The sequence below is a fragment of the Arachis hypogaea genome, chromosome 3 (genome assembly GCF_003086295.3).
Source record: "Arachis hypogaea cultivar Tifrunner chromosome 3, arahy.Tifrunner.gnm2.J5K5, whole genome shotgun sequence".
NCBI classification, from domain to species: Eukaryota; Viridiplantae; Streptophyta; class Magnoliopsida; order Fabales; family Fabaceae; genus Arachis; species Arachis hypogaea.
In genome coordinates this window covers 1,652,569-1,669,028 of record NC_092038.1, presented here as the reverse complement: position 1 = coordinate 1,669,028, position 16,460 = coordinate 1,652,569, and the positions used below count along the sequence as shown (strand labels likewise).

At 31.2% G+C, this 16,460-nt stretch overlaps 1 pseudogene; it reads right to left on the bottom strand.

Moving 5' to 3' along the window:
• Positions 1–2,096: 2,096 nt before the first annotated feature.
• LOC112786083 (anaphase-promoting complex subunit 10-like) lies at positions 2,097–10,601 on the bottom strand (annotated as a pseudogene).
• Between the last annotated feature and the right edge of the window lie 5,859 nt (positions 10,602–16,460).

The window sequence follows — 16,460 nt, the reverse complement described above, 5'->3', positions numbered from 1 at the left end:
TATCCTACCCGCGGGTACCCAACCCGATCCCACCCGATCGGGTAGGGTTGTCAACCCAATCCGCAGCGGGTAGGATAGTGCGGGTTGGATTCTCGTGCGGGGCGGGTAGGGTGCGGGTTGAGCCTCAATCCTACCCGACCAACCCGCACCCTATATATGTATATGTTATATATTTATATAAAAATATGTTTCAAGTGGATGTTGAACCAAAGACCTCTCATTAAATGTAAAAGATCCTTAGCCACTAAAAAAATATCATTAATTGATCATTTAATATTTTTTTATATAAAATTCAGTTCTATTTTAATTATCATGAAGTTATATAATAATTTTGCATATTTTTTATAACCCGCGGGTAAGTTCAGGTACCCGCGGATTGAGAGCGGGTAGGGTTAGGGTTGGGATATTCTCAACCCGCGGATAGGGTAGGGTTGAGTTTATATAAAAATCTCAACCCGCGGGTAGGGTTAGGGTTGGCTTCAAACCCTACCCTACCCTACCCGTTGCCACCCTTAGCAACTGGGGAGCCCAATAATTACAGACAAATTTTTCGTCGATAATTATAGACAGATTTTCCGTCGGCAATTAGAACTTTGTAAAACCATTCTAAATTCTGAATACATACAGAAAATCTGTCTGTAAATTCACCAGTAAAAAAAATATTTTTTTTTGAGATTTTTTCATTACAAAAGAAACTTGTTTTCATGCAAAATAAATATAAATTTAATAAATATAAATTTTTATCTAATTTATATTTAAATATTCATAATATTTCAAAAAATAAATAAATTTATCGTATTTTAGAACCAAATTCATTGTATAAATCAATAGTCGGCTTACATAGAATGTGTCTACTAGTGTGTTTCAAAAAGGAAAAAAAATACCAAAACTTTATTTATTGTCCAAGAAAAAATAAATGGAATAATTGTTTACCAAAGATAAAAAGAACCCCCTATTTATATACAGCCTATTACTATGTACATATTCTTTTTAGTGTAATAATTATCGGAAAAGCTCTGCATCTATGTATTTTTTACATGGTTGTTAACCAAGTAATTTCCTCCACACGCGCGTCCCCCACCCCTCACTCGTTTGTCATACACGCGCTACATATAACATGCTGCAACCTAAAACTTTGCTTAACATAAACCTTCTACTGCAACGTAAACCTTCTTCTTCTTCTCTACTCGCGTTCTTCCTTATTGATCTGCATTGCCTTCGTCGTTCTCCTCTGGACGTGTTCATCTTCTCCTCTGGACGCGTTCATCTTCTCGTTTTCTTATTTCGATCTTGTCACGTTGCATTTATCTTCTTCCTATTCTTCTTCGTTTTCTTCTTCAATATGCACTTCTGAATCGAAACAATAAATGTCTCAACTTCAAATCAGTTGAATAGAGAGCGATTTGGATTACTCTTCTAAAACGAATCAAACTGACAAAATTTGAATTATTCAATTTTAAATAGAATTGAATTAAATGGACAGAGGTGTACTGAATTAAATTAATAATATGCAAATTGTAAGCAGAGTTATTTGAATTTGATTTTATATAATAAATTATGTTTCGCTCACTCAATACTATACAATTGTTTCACCATGAGTACTATGTTCGGTTCACCATTAGTACTATACAATTGCTTCACCATGAGTACTGTGTTCGGTTCACCATGAATTCATTCTGCAGAAAGCTATTTGAATTTGATTTTATATAATAGATTATGTTTCGTTCACTCAGTACTATACAATTGTTTCACCATGAATACTATGTTCGATTCACCATGATTACTGTATTCGGTTCACAATAAGTACTATGTTCGGTTTATTCTGTGTTTGGTTCATTCTGCACTATTCAAAATTCTTCTTCCTCACCTTTTACTGCTTCTTCACCAGAGAGAGAATGAAGAAAAGACACAAGAATACAATAGCAACAACAAAAAAAAATTACGATAAAGAGAAAACACGTGAAGAAGAAGGAACGCGAAAAAAAAAGAAGAAAAGGAGGAGAAAGAAGAATACGAAGAAGACACTCCGTGCGTAAACGAGTATGAGAAGAAGAAGAAGCATGATGGAAAAGAGAAGAAGAAGAAGAGAAGAAGCGTTGGACAAGAACGATTTCGTATGTTTAAGACACGTGTATTTCACGTTTCATTTAATAGTATTGGATTTTTTTTGTGTTGGACCAACTTGGTTACATGAATGTGTAACATCCCTAAATAATTATATGGCTATGCCTATTGGCTTCCATGTAACTCAGGTTTGCCATAATGCTCCTTATAAATTTGACACATGACTTCAAAGACAGCAGAGATCTCACACCCTGTGGAGAAGCAAGAAATCATGTTATAAAAATGATTTCAGAACACATTTATTTAAAGATGATATAAATAAATAATTTACATGAACGATCCTGTATTTAGGACGTCTCCATGTCAGACAACAACACAATACCTATGGAAACATCCTACTCCCATTTCTGTTGAATTTATTATATTTGTAATTGAATACATCAAGGATACATTTTTTTTTCTTTCCTAGACACTCAGACATTTGCAAAACATGGGTTTCTTTTTGCTTGCAAATGGTTCTGAGAAGCTTAGTGATTTATGTTTATTTAACACAACTTTTTATCTCTATAATTTGTAGCAACTTGCACTCTTGTTTTTCATGTGTTGCTTTGCTCATCTTCAAATAATATACATACCTCAGAGAACAATCTTAACATATATAATCATATTGGTATATTGCATCTTTCAAATTATGCTTATTTCCGTATCAATATCCTATTTTTCCTTAAGTGCTTTATATAGTTTGCAACCTTGTGCACGGTTGGAAGTTGCATATCACATAGAAACAATAAAAAAATTCAGACCCATACTATATCCTTGGTATCAATGCTTACCGAGGATCAGTTCCAGCAATGAGAGATAAACCCAACCAGTAGGCTTCACAAGTTCCACAATTTTTATCTTCTAAGATTGTTCAAAACATCATTACCAGATTAACAACAGTGATCATCAATATGACAACAACAACCACAATAAAATTATCGTAAGGCCTACAAAAATTCCGGATTTTTTTTTTATTTGTGTCTTCCTGAAAGTTAATTGCCTAAAAGAATCTAATGCTTAAGTTCATAGGGGGAAAAAATATATTAATGGCACTACGTCACCAAATATGTTCATAACTTTTGGAAAACATTATATGTATCTTAGAAAAGTTTTATTGCCAACACTTAAAATTCTGAGGAAGTATCAGCCCCCAACCCTCTATCTTTTATTTGTTGATAGTAGTAAAAGAAATAAAAAGCTGAATAAACGGCACTCTGAATAAAATCCAAATTGGGAAAACTACCTTCAGGTTGTGAAAGCCATCACCAGCACGAATGGAAAATCTTGCTTGGCGTGTAACTCCCATCTAGCTTACTCCCATCGAGCTTGAAATCCACATAGAGAATAATTAACTAAAAACAAGCCAAAACAAATTCAGCAAAATTAGAATCTTTTAGAAGCAGCTTTTAGTTTCTTTGTTTCTAGATTGAATGTACATACTTGTAATCTAACTTTCTTTTGAAACTGAATGTTAACCAAATGGGTTTGAGCACCATCAGATCTGAAACCAAACATAGCAAACAACACCTTCATGATTTACGAATACTAAATATGTGGTATGCCAATGTTACACTGTGACAAAGAGAGAGAGTGCCTCACTGCTAATAGGTTTCCAGGTTGTCATGAAACTCCATTGCCAGGCTTGCAGGAGCTAACACTCCAGGCAGCCTTCTTGCTCATCTCTCTGAGGTCATCATCCACAACCAAGAGTTGATTCCCTCCAGTGAGCTTTGCTTATTCTTCACCCTCCGATGACTCTGCTGCAATAATGAATGAAAGCTGCAAAATTGGTTTGTGGTATATGGAATGAGGAACTTGTAATAAGGAACTTCGAGAACTTAACATAAATCCTGGGAACCCCCCATGTTTGAAAATGAATAAGGAATTGTAAGAACCTGACATCTAGTGTAAGTAGAAGAATGAACAGTAATAGAAGGGCGAGATGCAGTGATATCAGTGAGAACCTATCCACTATCCAACAATATAAATTCACATAATATAAAAAACAGCACAAGAATATAAAAAAGCAGCTTAATATCAGAAATTCAGAATATAATTTCTGTAGTATTATTCACCTTTGTATGCAAAACAAAGGTTCAAGATATCGGAAACCCAGCAATGGTCCACGAGAGCAACCTGTCACAAACCTATAGAGAAATATTCTATCCACACTCAGCTTCTTTATATATGAACACTAACTCTTTCTCTTTATCCTTCATGATTTAATGAGTGAATATTACACACAAATTCTTGCTGTTTCATGCAAGTGAATATTACACAAACTTATCTATACCAATACTTGCAATATTAATAGATTAATTTAAGAGCAAAAAGTGGTGTGGTTCAGGATAATAACATACAAGAACAGCAACTGCCACTTCTCTGTATGCCAGTCTAAGCTTCAATTTTTCAGGAATTTCAGCACTATCCTCTTGCCCTGTTTCAAAAGTTCCTTTTCGCTGCAAATTCACAAGATCCACAATAAGATATGAAGCGGAAGCAGAAAACATTAAACACATCAGAAGAAAAAATATATTGCCCTGCCAAAATGATGCAGAGAAACCACCAACCCTCTTTAATGCCTCAAGTAGCTCATCTCGCCCAATGTAATCCAAATGCCTCTGAGCGAAAGAATTTATTCCTAGCATGCACCTAGTTTACACACGAAAAAAGATGGATAAAGACAATGAAATACTTCTCGAAGCAAGGTTCATTATGCATAAATTGTCGGAGGAGGAAATCACCTTCAAAATGGCAAATCTTCCATCCTTTGATGGCAAACCAACTCGAATGATCTTATCAAAACGACCCTTCCTCAACAAAGCGGGATCAAGAATGTCTAATCTATTTGTAGCACCTATCACAAGCACCTGAAATTTAAGTTTAGAATATCAAATAACATCATTGTAACCTGGAAGCCAATTAAAAGCATACCTGTGCTGTAGAAACTTTGAATCCATCCAAATTAATGATATAAAACACTTTGATTTTGGATAGGAAAAGAGATATGTACAAAGATAGGAGCATCAGACAGCAATAGCCACAAGTTAGTTGAGGCAGTTATTAGTCTATTAAAATTTAAATCACATCACACTATTCCCTAGAATGAGTCATCACAACTGGGAAACAACAGATGAAACAAGAGGCTATGACGATCGTACCTTCTTTTTCCAGAAGCTGGATCTTTTGTAAGTGATGCAATGCTGGCCACATGGATCAGATCATAAGTTCGAGGATACGTTGAGAAAGGTTCGCACTTGAGAACAATAACAAAACGTCTCAGATCCAAAACACTAACCCATTGAAAACTGCAATACATGTTAATGATAATGAAAATTTTTGCCAGAAAGAAGGGTCCTAATTAAAGAAAAAAACAAGTTAGAATATAGATGTACTCGAGTTATTTTTCAAAAAGACGAATAATAATAATTATCATTAAGACATTTACTACGAACGGTTTGGAGGTTTGCCACATTATAGAAGACAAAATATTGAACTCCAAAGGCTCTTTCCGATATCCCCTTAAGTGAAAATACATGAAATTCTGAGCATAGAACTTACCAATCATGATAGACTCCTATAAGACCTCTGTCAAAGACCAATTTAAAGTACCTGCAAAACAAAATTGTTTAGAACCAATTGTTTTTCAGACATAGCCACCTCTGTTCTCAATGCTGCCCCGCTCAGTATTAGGTTCATGGTCAGTAGTCATCTGTACAGCCTCCCCTCCCCTTGACAGAACTTGCAACATAAAAATAATTAATTAAGAGTGAAATAGCAAGAATATAGATACATATTACTACTTATGTACACATAAAAGAAAAGCACAGCAGTGGAGAAAACAGAGACTGAATCTGAATTCAAAAATGGAGGCTCAATTGAAGATACTAGTATAACGTAAAAGCTAGGGTGCATAATGTAAAATCCATTCAATCAATTAAGTCATTTTTCATTCATTCACCAATTCACATACTATAAATACTCTTCAATTCTTTATTGCATAATATTGTGAGTATATTTGAACCCACACAGCAGCAATATAATAACCATGTATCGTTATATGATGATAATCCAGAACTAAAAATAATAAACTAGCTAGGTAATAGCAACCACAACATTGCCATGCCTTGTGCTCCCTTTGGCATTGCAAATCCCTGCAATGAGAGAAAATATTTAGATAGATTAAGATTCAAAAGTAGAGTAGGCATGAGTAACAAAAAGTGCAGTATAAGACTATTGGTAATAACAAAATTAAACGTACTGGTCTTGGACGACGGGGTAAGAAGATGGAGGGCCCCCTAGTTCTTAGTCGGACTTAGAAATCTCAGACTCCACCGTTGCCATCTTCGTCACAGTAAAGTAAGATTACTTATACAAGTATATTACAAAAGAATCAATTTATACACAATATGGAAAAGAATAAGTTACTGGGACTTCACCAATGTGAAATGCTCTCGGGCATCCATCGCAACACAAAAGATCCCCTCCATCAGAACATATACTGCAGAGGTCATCATTATCACTGGAGGAAAACTTCCGTTCTTTTAAATAATTGATGGACAGCTCATGGAGTGAGACTCCATTAGATGTGTACCTGTGGAGGTAACTGCAATACATACATCAAAATGTTAGAACAGGGAAGCAAACACTAGTCAATTTTCTCAATACACCATACTATAAAATTTGAGGGTCCAAACACATCGAGATTTGAGGCTAGAAAGTTGAAGGAGAACAAATGGCGAAAAAAAGAAGAGGGGCGAGAGAGAAGTTTTCAAATGAGAAGAGGCAATGAATACCGACAAGCCTTGTAATGTAAAGCCAAATGCATGGAGATAATAACTTAATCCAATAATAGAGTTTGAACAACAGAACTCATGGTTTCCTACGTGATGCCCAACCGGCAGGAGCTTCAAACTGGGAGGGGCTAATCTGCTCATTCATTTTTATTTTGTATTTCAAAAGGAAGTGTCAAATGTCTAGTTGAAACCAAATATATAGGACAATTACACTACATAAGAAGAAGTAACTCTTTGTCACAGCAGCTACAAACTATTCCAAAACACCGCTTGTAACCATCCAATAGTCGCTGCCAACACAAGAAAAGCACATTCAGAAGAACAATAATTTATAAAAATAGGAAAATAAAGACGAGTCACTATCAATGCAATGCAACCTTTCCGTGAACATAGTATGCTACTTCTGTTCCATCTGGCAACACATCTGCTTCAAAGATCAACTTATGCAAGCGTAGATCCCTTTCAAAATTCACGTATAAGAGAGAAAAATACATGTCGAAACAAATAAAAATAATATTTAATTCATACACAAAAATTGCACTTTCCAACAGAACACAAATGCTTACTTCGTAGTTACTTTTCCATCACTCTTATCACGAGATGTGCTGTGCTTCATTCCATTGTTTATTGACTTTGAACCACAATGGGTTCCGGGGATCTGCAATGGTAAAAAAGTTCATGTTATATAATCATATGACTACATTGAGGCAAAGAAATTCCAATCAGTTTTGTAATACGTCTGTAGGAGTGACATGCAAATACATTTATACAAATGATACTCAAATAAATCACCAATGTATGAATGCCTGAAACCAAACTTGTCATCCGGCTAGTATACAGAAAAGAAATGCTCGGTAAATTCTGACGATGGCCTTACCTATATTACATATGACGATGACTTAAAAAAAATGCCTTGCTATCCAACAAATGTCATGCTTTTCTTTCTTGAAGTGTTATAGTATTCCATGATATACTAATTATGATCATCAAGCAAACAACTAGTACCTGGATTGAACTGCAAGTGAAACATTGCAATTGCTGGTGTCGGTTGTTTGAGTGGGGAGGTTAGGAGGGCATTCCTTCAACTCCATGCATGAATTGCAGAATAGTCTCGACACAACATTGGCATCTTCAAATGTACAATGATAAAATAGTGTTACTTGTTAGCCTGACTGGAATAAGCTTGCAAGCACGTCAACAAAGGACAGGAAATCAAACAAGTGAATCTCAAACCTCTGCAGTTAAAACAAAAGGTAGATTTCTTTATGGTCAAGCCTCCTCCAATGACTTTTTGGACAACTTCTTCCAAGGTTTCTAATGGTACATCCAAACATGCATTCATGACATCACGAAGAGTACTCCCATTCTCAAGGTATATATACTCGGGGGGGCACTTGTTTAAACGACTAGCATTAAGCTTAAACAAGGTGGGCGTCACAACCTAGTTCCACAAAAAACAAAGGAACTGACACACAATATTTTAGACCATACAGTAACATAAAGTGTATCTTCATTTTACTTACCTCAACACCATGGCAATCTTCACAATTGCACACAATCCCATCACCATTAATCACTCCCCGAAGCCCTGCTTATCCAGCCTTGCTTGCCTGCAAATTTCTCAAATTCAGACACTCACATTTTCAACAGCAATACTCATATCTCAAAAGAGAGCCTATGCGATAAGAAGGAAAATCAGCCAACACCTTCACACTGTGAGCATAATTCACTGCCACACCCTCAAGAATCCCTGTGGCTAGAAGCTCCTTCAGACTTGTTGGGCACCTCTTAGTACTAGCCTTGGACACAGCAACCAATGCACCATCTTCCATTTCCTGCTTGACATCATCACCAACTTCAACAGCTTTGGCATTGTTATTTACCTTATCATTCCCAACCTTTGCGCCACTAACATCATCTTCCAACTTTCTCTTTAGTAGAGACCTAGTAAACCTCCTAAATGGCTTCTCCATAGAAACAACAGAACACTTCAAACTACCACCATCACCTGTAATTGAAACCGGTGTTGCCCCACCAACAACACCATCTTCCTTAGAACAACATACCTCACCACCCTCCTTCACCTCGCCTTCACAACCAACCTTCTCCGTTTCAGAATAGAACATTGTTTCTAACTTCTAAGCTTTTGTAACTTTCTCATCATACAACATCCAAATCTATAAATATTTTGTTGGTATTAACATCCAAATTTGTATTTTTTTTTTGGGGTACTAATACGGGGCTTAAAGCCCGGAGAAGAAAAACTTAGATATAAACTATACAGGATAAGGTAGTCCATTTTTCATCATCATTCAAAATGCTATAATTCCGGGCGGGAAGGTAAGTCGCAAAACACAAAATCATTCTCTAACAGCAAGCTCTTTTTGGCCGAAAATCAAATTAAGCCTGTTCTTTTGGGGGGTGAACAATTCTGTTTTTCGTTTCTCTTTTTGATATAGTTATCTTACGGAAATAATGCACTTTATTATATGGTATATAATATTGTGAGTATATTTGAATCCACACAGCAGAAATATAATAAGCATGTATTGTTATATGATGATAATCCAGAACAAAAAATAATAAACTAGCTAGAGAAAATAGTTTGCATGTAATTGATCTAGGACTCTATGGTATGAAACAAATGGAAAGCTATTTCAGGAATGAATTCACACTATTGCTGTTGGTCCTTATTTAGGAGGCTTCTCCTTTGAAGTGTTGTTGGAATGGCCTTGGGGCGGCAAACGGGTCCCTCTCAGTTCTTCTTGGGGCTTCCTCATCAAATAAGCCGAGGTGAATCAGTTCTGATCGTAGTTTCTGCACATTTAATGCAAGTTCTGCTTCTCGACCAGGAGGGTAGAGAATTTCATCTTTCCCTTTCTTAGAAATCTCATCAAGATTAGGTTACATGTTAGGGCTAATCAATTAACAGCACCGTAATCAAATTGAAAGAAAAACTATTCATCGTATAAGCTTACCTTAATTGGTTCAAAGAGTCGTCGTTGTTTCTGCGCTGGTTTTCGACGACGGGGAAAGCAGCTGATGGCGGGCCCCCTTCTTTCTGCTCTCTCATAAAGTAGCCGCATCTCCTCTTTCTCTTTCTCAGAAATCTCATACTCCACCGTTGCCATCTTCAATTCACACACAAATAACAGCACCATAATCAAATTGAAACAAAAAAAAATTATTCATCGTAGAAGCTTACCTTATTAATCATGTGGGAGTCCGGGTCGTCATCAGTATTCACGAGAGGCAGCGCCTTGTCTTCCTCCGATGCCATTTTGATGAGAGTAAAGCTAGGTTAACAATGGATTTTTGGGCTCGTATCCTATCTACGTTTTTCTACTCTTTATATTTGTTTTTATGTGTGGCTATGGAACTCTTGAGGAGCTTCTTGAGGTCATAACATGGGCTCAGCTTGGAATCCACAACAAACCAGTAAGAACTAAATTGAAACTTTTAAATTAAAAAATTATTGTACTTGTTTAAGGGATATTCTTATTTATATATTACTTGTTTTATTGAGGAAAAATATAATAATTTTTGTAATATTATTTTATTATTGCAAGGTGGGGTTACTGAATGTAGATGGATACTACAATTCGTTATTGTCTTTCATTGACAAAGCTGTGGAAGAAGGCTTCATTAGCCCCAAAACTCGCCACATAATCGTATCTGCCCCCTTCACCAAAAGACCTTGTCAAAAAGATGGAGGTTAGTTATATAGTAATACTAGTGCATCGACGCGTGCGTTGCACGGGATGGCACAAAAATAATAATAAAATATTATATATATCATATATATCTTTATCTTTATCTTTATAGTAATACAAATAGGGAGTTCATTTGCTTATGTGTCGCTCATACGTTGAATCTGAGAGTTTATTTGTTTAGGTGTCATCACTAGAAATTTTTAGATTTATATTTATAAATTATAAATTATAAATTATTATTTACTTACGTTGTTATTTTCAAATTTTAAGTTTGGGTTGTTTTACTTAGGTTATTATTTTTTAAATTTTAAATTATTTTATTTATTTGGGTTATTTTACTTAGGTTGTTATTTTTTAAATTTCAAATTTGATTGACTTTTAATTTAAATTTAAATTAAAGTCAATCAAATTTAAAAAATTTTAATTATGAGTCAACTATAAAAATATAAGTTATGAGAGATGTAAAGCACCACAATCTACTTAATATACTAAAACTGGGTTTTTCCCCAACTAATAAGGGTGACGTGTCACTCTCTCGTGAGTCCGTTTTCCCTCCAAAACGAATAAAATTTTTCATCTATTCTAAATTATTTATTATAATTATATTATTATATTATATTTAATATTTAATGAATAATATATAATTATACTAATTTAAGAATATATCTTCATTATAATTATATCAAATCAATATTTAATGCACTATTAAATTACTTATCAATTATAATGCGTAATTACTGTACATAATAACAAATTGCCTTAATAGTAATTAATTTACATATTTATTTTTGTTTTACTAAGGTCTATAAATAGTGTTTTCCTGTCGTACATCAATCTAAATTTGAGAGTTAGCTCATAATTCTATATTTAATATTTTTTTACTACTTCATAGAATAAGAATGTATTCTTCATTTTTTATTGAAGTTGATCCTTTTAAGGTACAATTTATAATTTTTTATAATATTTTTCATATACTCATTCTATTATATTATTCTTTTAATAATTTATTAATTGTTGTTACTCTAAGTTGTTCTTATCGTCTAATGTTCCAGTTCAATTGTCTTTTACCACAATCGTTTACAATGTATCTTATCAATGAAATATCTTATCGAGAGATGTAAAGCACCACAATTTAAAGTACATAAATTCCTTTCTTTACATATATTCAAAATTTCTCTACTTATTCCAATTGTTGGTATTCACAAAATTACAGACATCAATCCTACCATCAACAATTTGTGTGTACGTATACGAGTGATACGGTTATGGACACTACCAAGTTACGGAAATTCTCCATTACCATACTCAATTGAGATGGTTTGGCTCATGAAGACGTGAGTTTTCTACTAATATTTTTCTATTTTATTTTAAATTTATATTATTTATATTTTAAATTTATTTTTATTTATTCCCATCTAATCATTCTTTGATTTTTGTTCATCAATTCTATTTTATTTTATTTTGCATGTTTTGTAGTCTTTGACAATGAGACAAAACAAGTTCTAAAAAAGAGCTGTGTAAAGATATTTGATCCACTCCTATTGGTAAGTTCTAACCAATATTTATTTCTAAAAATATTAGTGAAGATATTTTTAATGGTAATTTTTATATTATTTATTATTAATATATTATGTAATACCCTGCAGAATGGGATACACCTATACTTTTTCTTAACCTAATTGATAAGACCTTTTTCTTCATCGTTGAAGTTCAAATATCTGATAATCCATATTTTTCACCCTCTTATAAAGTTAAGAAGATGATTGATAATCCACATTTTTCACTTTCTATTAAAAATCAGTTTATTTTTCTCTTTTTTGGTCATTAGTAGTATCTAATTTTTAAATAATAATTAATAACTAATTATAATTTTAGGATGTTGACTACATCCATAGTTTGCTTCCAATTTTAAAGACATCCTCAATCATTGAAGGAGAAAAAGTAGAAGGTGCTAAGATATTTGTTCAAAAAATGAATCTTTTATTTATTTATTTTCTCAAAGTTAGATCTTTATTTTATTCAAAAAATATTATTGAGATAAAATTAAAGGTGAGAATGAAGTCTTTAATTTAACGTAGTATTTTGTACAGAATTTGTTACTTGAATTCTCCAATGAAGTTACGGACAATGATGAATCCGAAGTGTTGAAAAATGCTATTACACCAGCCAAGCGACTATTCTCCGAGTCGGAAGATTCGAAGGTGCAAGGAGATACCTCAATCTGCAAGAAGATCAAGATTGATAATGAAACTTGAGAATTTGGATGCACGTGTTTTAGAATCCGTTCTAGAGTCTATCTAATAGAATAATGTAAAGTATATGTTTGTTTTGATAGAAACATTATTTTTTCTGAAGTTGTTATTTTTCTTTTGGTTTTTTTCGATTTATATGTTTGGAATTTAGAATTTTTTTAAATATAAATTGAAGTTATTTGGTTATTACTTGTGGTTTTAATTTTGTGAGTTTTGACACTCTCAATACTCCTGAGTTCGATTATACGTATTTGGTTGGTAAGTTTATTGTTTTAAAAAAAGTATAATTCATGGATAAAATTGTTTATTTTATTGATAATTTCGGTTGCATTTTTTACTTAACGAACTTATTGATAACAATTTTTTGTTATTTTAATCCATTTTAGATGTTATTAAATATTATAACAACTTCAGTTTTTGAAAATTGAATAATGCATTATTCATGATTTATTATATTTTTTGAGAATTTTAATTAAAAAAATATTTTTTTAAATGTAATTAAAATTAAATTTTATGATACTTTAAGTTTAAAATTCATTAAGATTTTTAAATTTTTTTATTATAATGAGATATTTAAAAAAATAAAAAAATTAATATTATTATTAATTAAAAAAGAATCATTTACTTGGCTTTCAGTCAATATAAAAAAAAAAGTCAAATGTGGCTTATGGTTATCTATATATATAACACTTTTTTGGGCTTCATTCATTCATTCCACCGAATAGGATTTAAGAAAGAAAGAAAGGAATTGAAAATGAGAGAGAGACAAAAGCTTGCATAAGACAATCGTCAAGATATTGTTATTTTTTAAAAAATACTTGGTTTTATCTTTATAAAATAAAATAAATAAATAATTATTAATTTTTAAATTGTAACTATTTCTTTAATAAAAAATAATTTATAAAGTGTGTTTAAAATGTTATAAATTTTTTAATTTTTAAATTTTCAAATATAAAACATATATGTATATAATTTAGTACAATTTTTGTTGTTGTTATTTTTTAAGTTATAATTAGTTTTTTTTAATATAAACACTTATACATATTAGATGAGTAAAATAAAATCTAAAAATTTTAATATTGACTTCAATGTAAATTTATTTATTTAGATTTGTTTCGAGATTTTATTCTATAAATTTAAATTTATTTATTTTAGTATTTTCTATTTAGATTATTATTTTAATTTTATTTTATTATAAATATTTTTGTTATATTATATTTTTTTGTGCTTGAAGAATTTTAATTTATTGAGGAAAAAATTATTTTCGGTGAATAAATATTTTTCTATCTTTTTATTTAAAATATTATTATTAATATATTAGTATTAAAAATATAAAAGATAAAGCATACTTAAAAAAATGTATTATGAGATTAAATGATTTTATGATTGTGGGTATTTGTCTACACGGGAGGTTGTGTGGAGAATTTTGGCAAACAAATTATTTGCCTTTTATTTATCCGAAAAACAAAATATCATCTTTAAATACGATGACAATCTTGAGAAAATCATGGATTAAGAGAAAGGGAAAGATAAAATATCTTAGCATGGATGGAGGCCAACAAAGAATTTGAAGCAGGTCAAACTTTAACGTATGCTGAGTTTTCAAATCAGTTTGTTTATAATATAGAAGAAAGGAAATGATATCCACGCAAGAGAGAATATTTTATTAGGAGATTAAACTATATTCCATCGGGTACATGTGATATCTACTATATGAGAATTTTGTAATTATTCAAAAACATTGCACAACATATGAGTCTATTATGATAGTTAATGGGATTACATATCCTAGCTTCCAAGATATTTTCTATTTTATGGGACTATTACTTGACGATAGAAAATTCATTGCAGCTATTAATAAGGTTTGGTCATCAATTGAGAAAACTATTTGTGATGCTATTGATATCTAATAGTGTTAACAAACCAAATCATATTTAGAATACAACTTAGACATTATTGGCTGACGGGATACTATATATGAGGAGAAAAATATTGAAAGCCAAGGTATTTCACTATGTGGTAAATTATTATCGCATATAAGACTTTACTTGCTAAAATCAGTGTTCACCAATGGGCAACTTCATGTTGCTTTGTCAAGAGTTAATCCAAACTGGCAAACTTATCAACAACAAATGTCGTATTCAACGAAGTTTTTAATAATATTTAAATAAGAAAATAGTATTTTTATTTTAGTAACATATTATGATTTATACTTTTGTATAAATATTTGTCGTAGATATAACTAATTTATTAACTATACTTTCAGAATTGAAATAAAATGTGTAACATGGAGCATAACATCATATGCCAATTATTTTTTTTAACGAGGTTAGTAAAATACTTGGTTGTCAATAAACTTTCATTAGCCTTATAATATAAAATTTAGTGTAAAATTGACATTCTACTATTACAGTTATATATATGTTCTTATTTTTTCATGTCTTTTTTCTTATAGCTCAAAAATATTATAAACTTCAAATTGTTTCATTTGCATTTTACTTAAACAAAGATAAAACAACATATTAAATACGTTTATTATATAATGACGATGATAGTGTTATACTAAACTTTATAAATTTATAATTATAAAATATTATTTTCGATTTACCATATCAAATTAAAATATAAACCCGTGCATCGTACGGGTTTAACACTAGTATGTTAATTAAAACTTAAAGATAACTTAAATAATAAAAAATTATTAACTAATATATATAATAATTAATTTTTATAATACATAAATTATTTTTTATAATAATTTAATTTATGTAATTTCATAAACTAATAAAAATAAAAAAATACTAAGATTTTATGTTTTCTTTAAACGTATCTTATATTATTCTCAGTTAAGTTGTACTTGCTTTAAACTCCAAACATTTAGTTTCAAAATTTATATAGCTTGAACTCTATTATTAAATAAAAAAAAATAAATTTTATAGTAATGTAAATTATCTATTCATTTTTTAAATTTTTAATAATAAAATGATCAATCTGTATATCAAAAATATATTAGAAAAATAAGTCTTCCAACTATTATTTAGGATGTAGTATTCAAATGGATTAAGCAAAGAAAAATCTAACATCCCTGACCATTTTATCTCTAAAATTATTAACATTTAAGTGTCTCGTTTTGTTTGACATGATGTCATTTTCTTTATTATTCGACATCATGTTATTTTCTTTATTAAATCACGTTCTTGTAACATCCAACTCATGTCATTTTTCTTATTAAATCATGTTCTCGTAGCATCACAACAAATAGATGCTGAAATATATGTCTAAGGCTAATTATTGTTTTTCAAAAATCGCACCTCCCAGTTTATATGTTCCTTGGCTTTTATGACTTTATCCTTCATTTATATTCTTGTTATCTAATACCAACTTCAAATAGTCAATTTTGACATGTACAACATTTACCAATAAAATTACAATATATTTCTATGAATTTTTTCTTGTACCATATTTTTCATCATGCAAATCACTTTACCTTTTAACACCTAATAATGCAAAATATTCAAATCAAAACATGAAGCAACATACTATTTTATTGAAACCATCCATAATTATTGTAGGGAGCCAAAAATGAAAAGTGC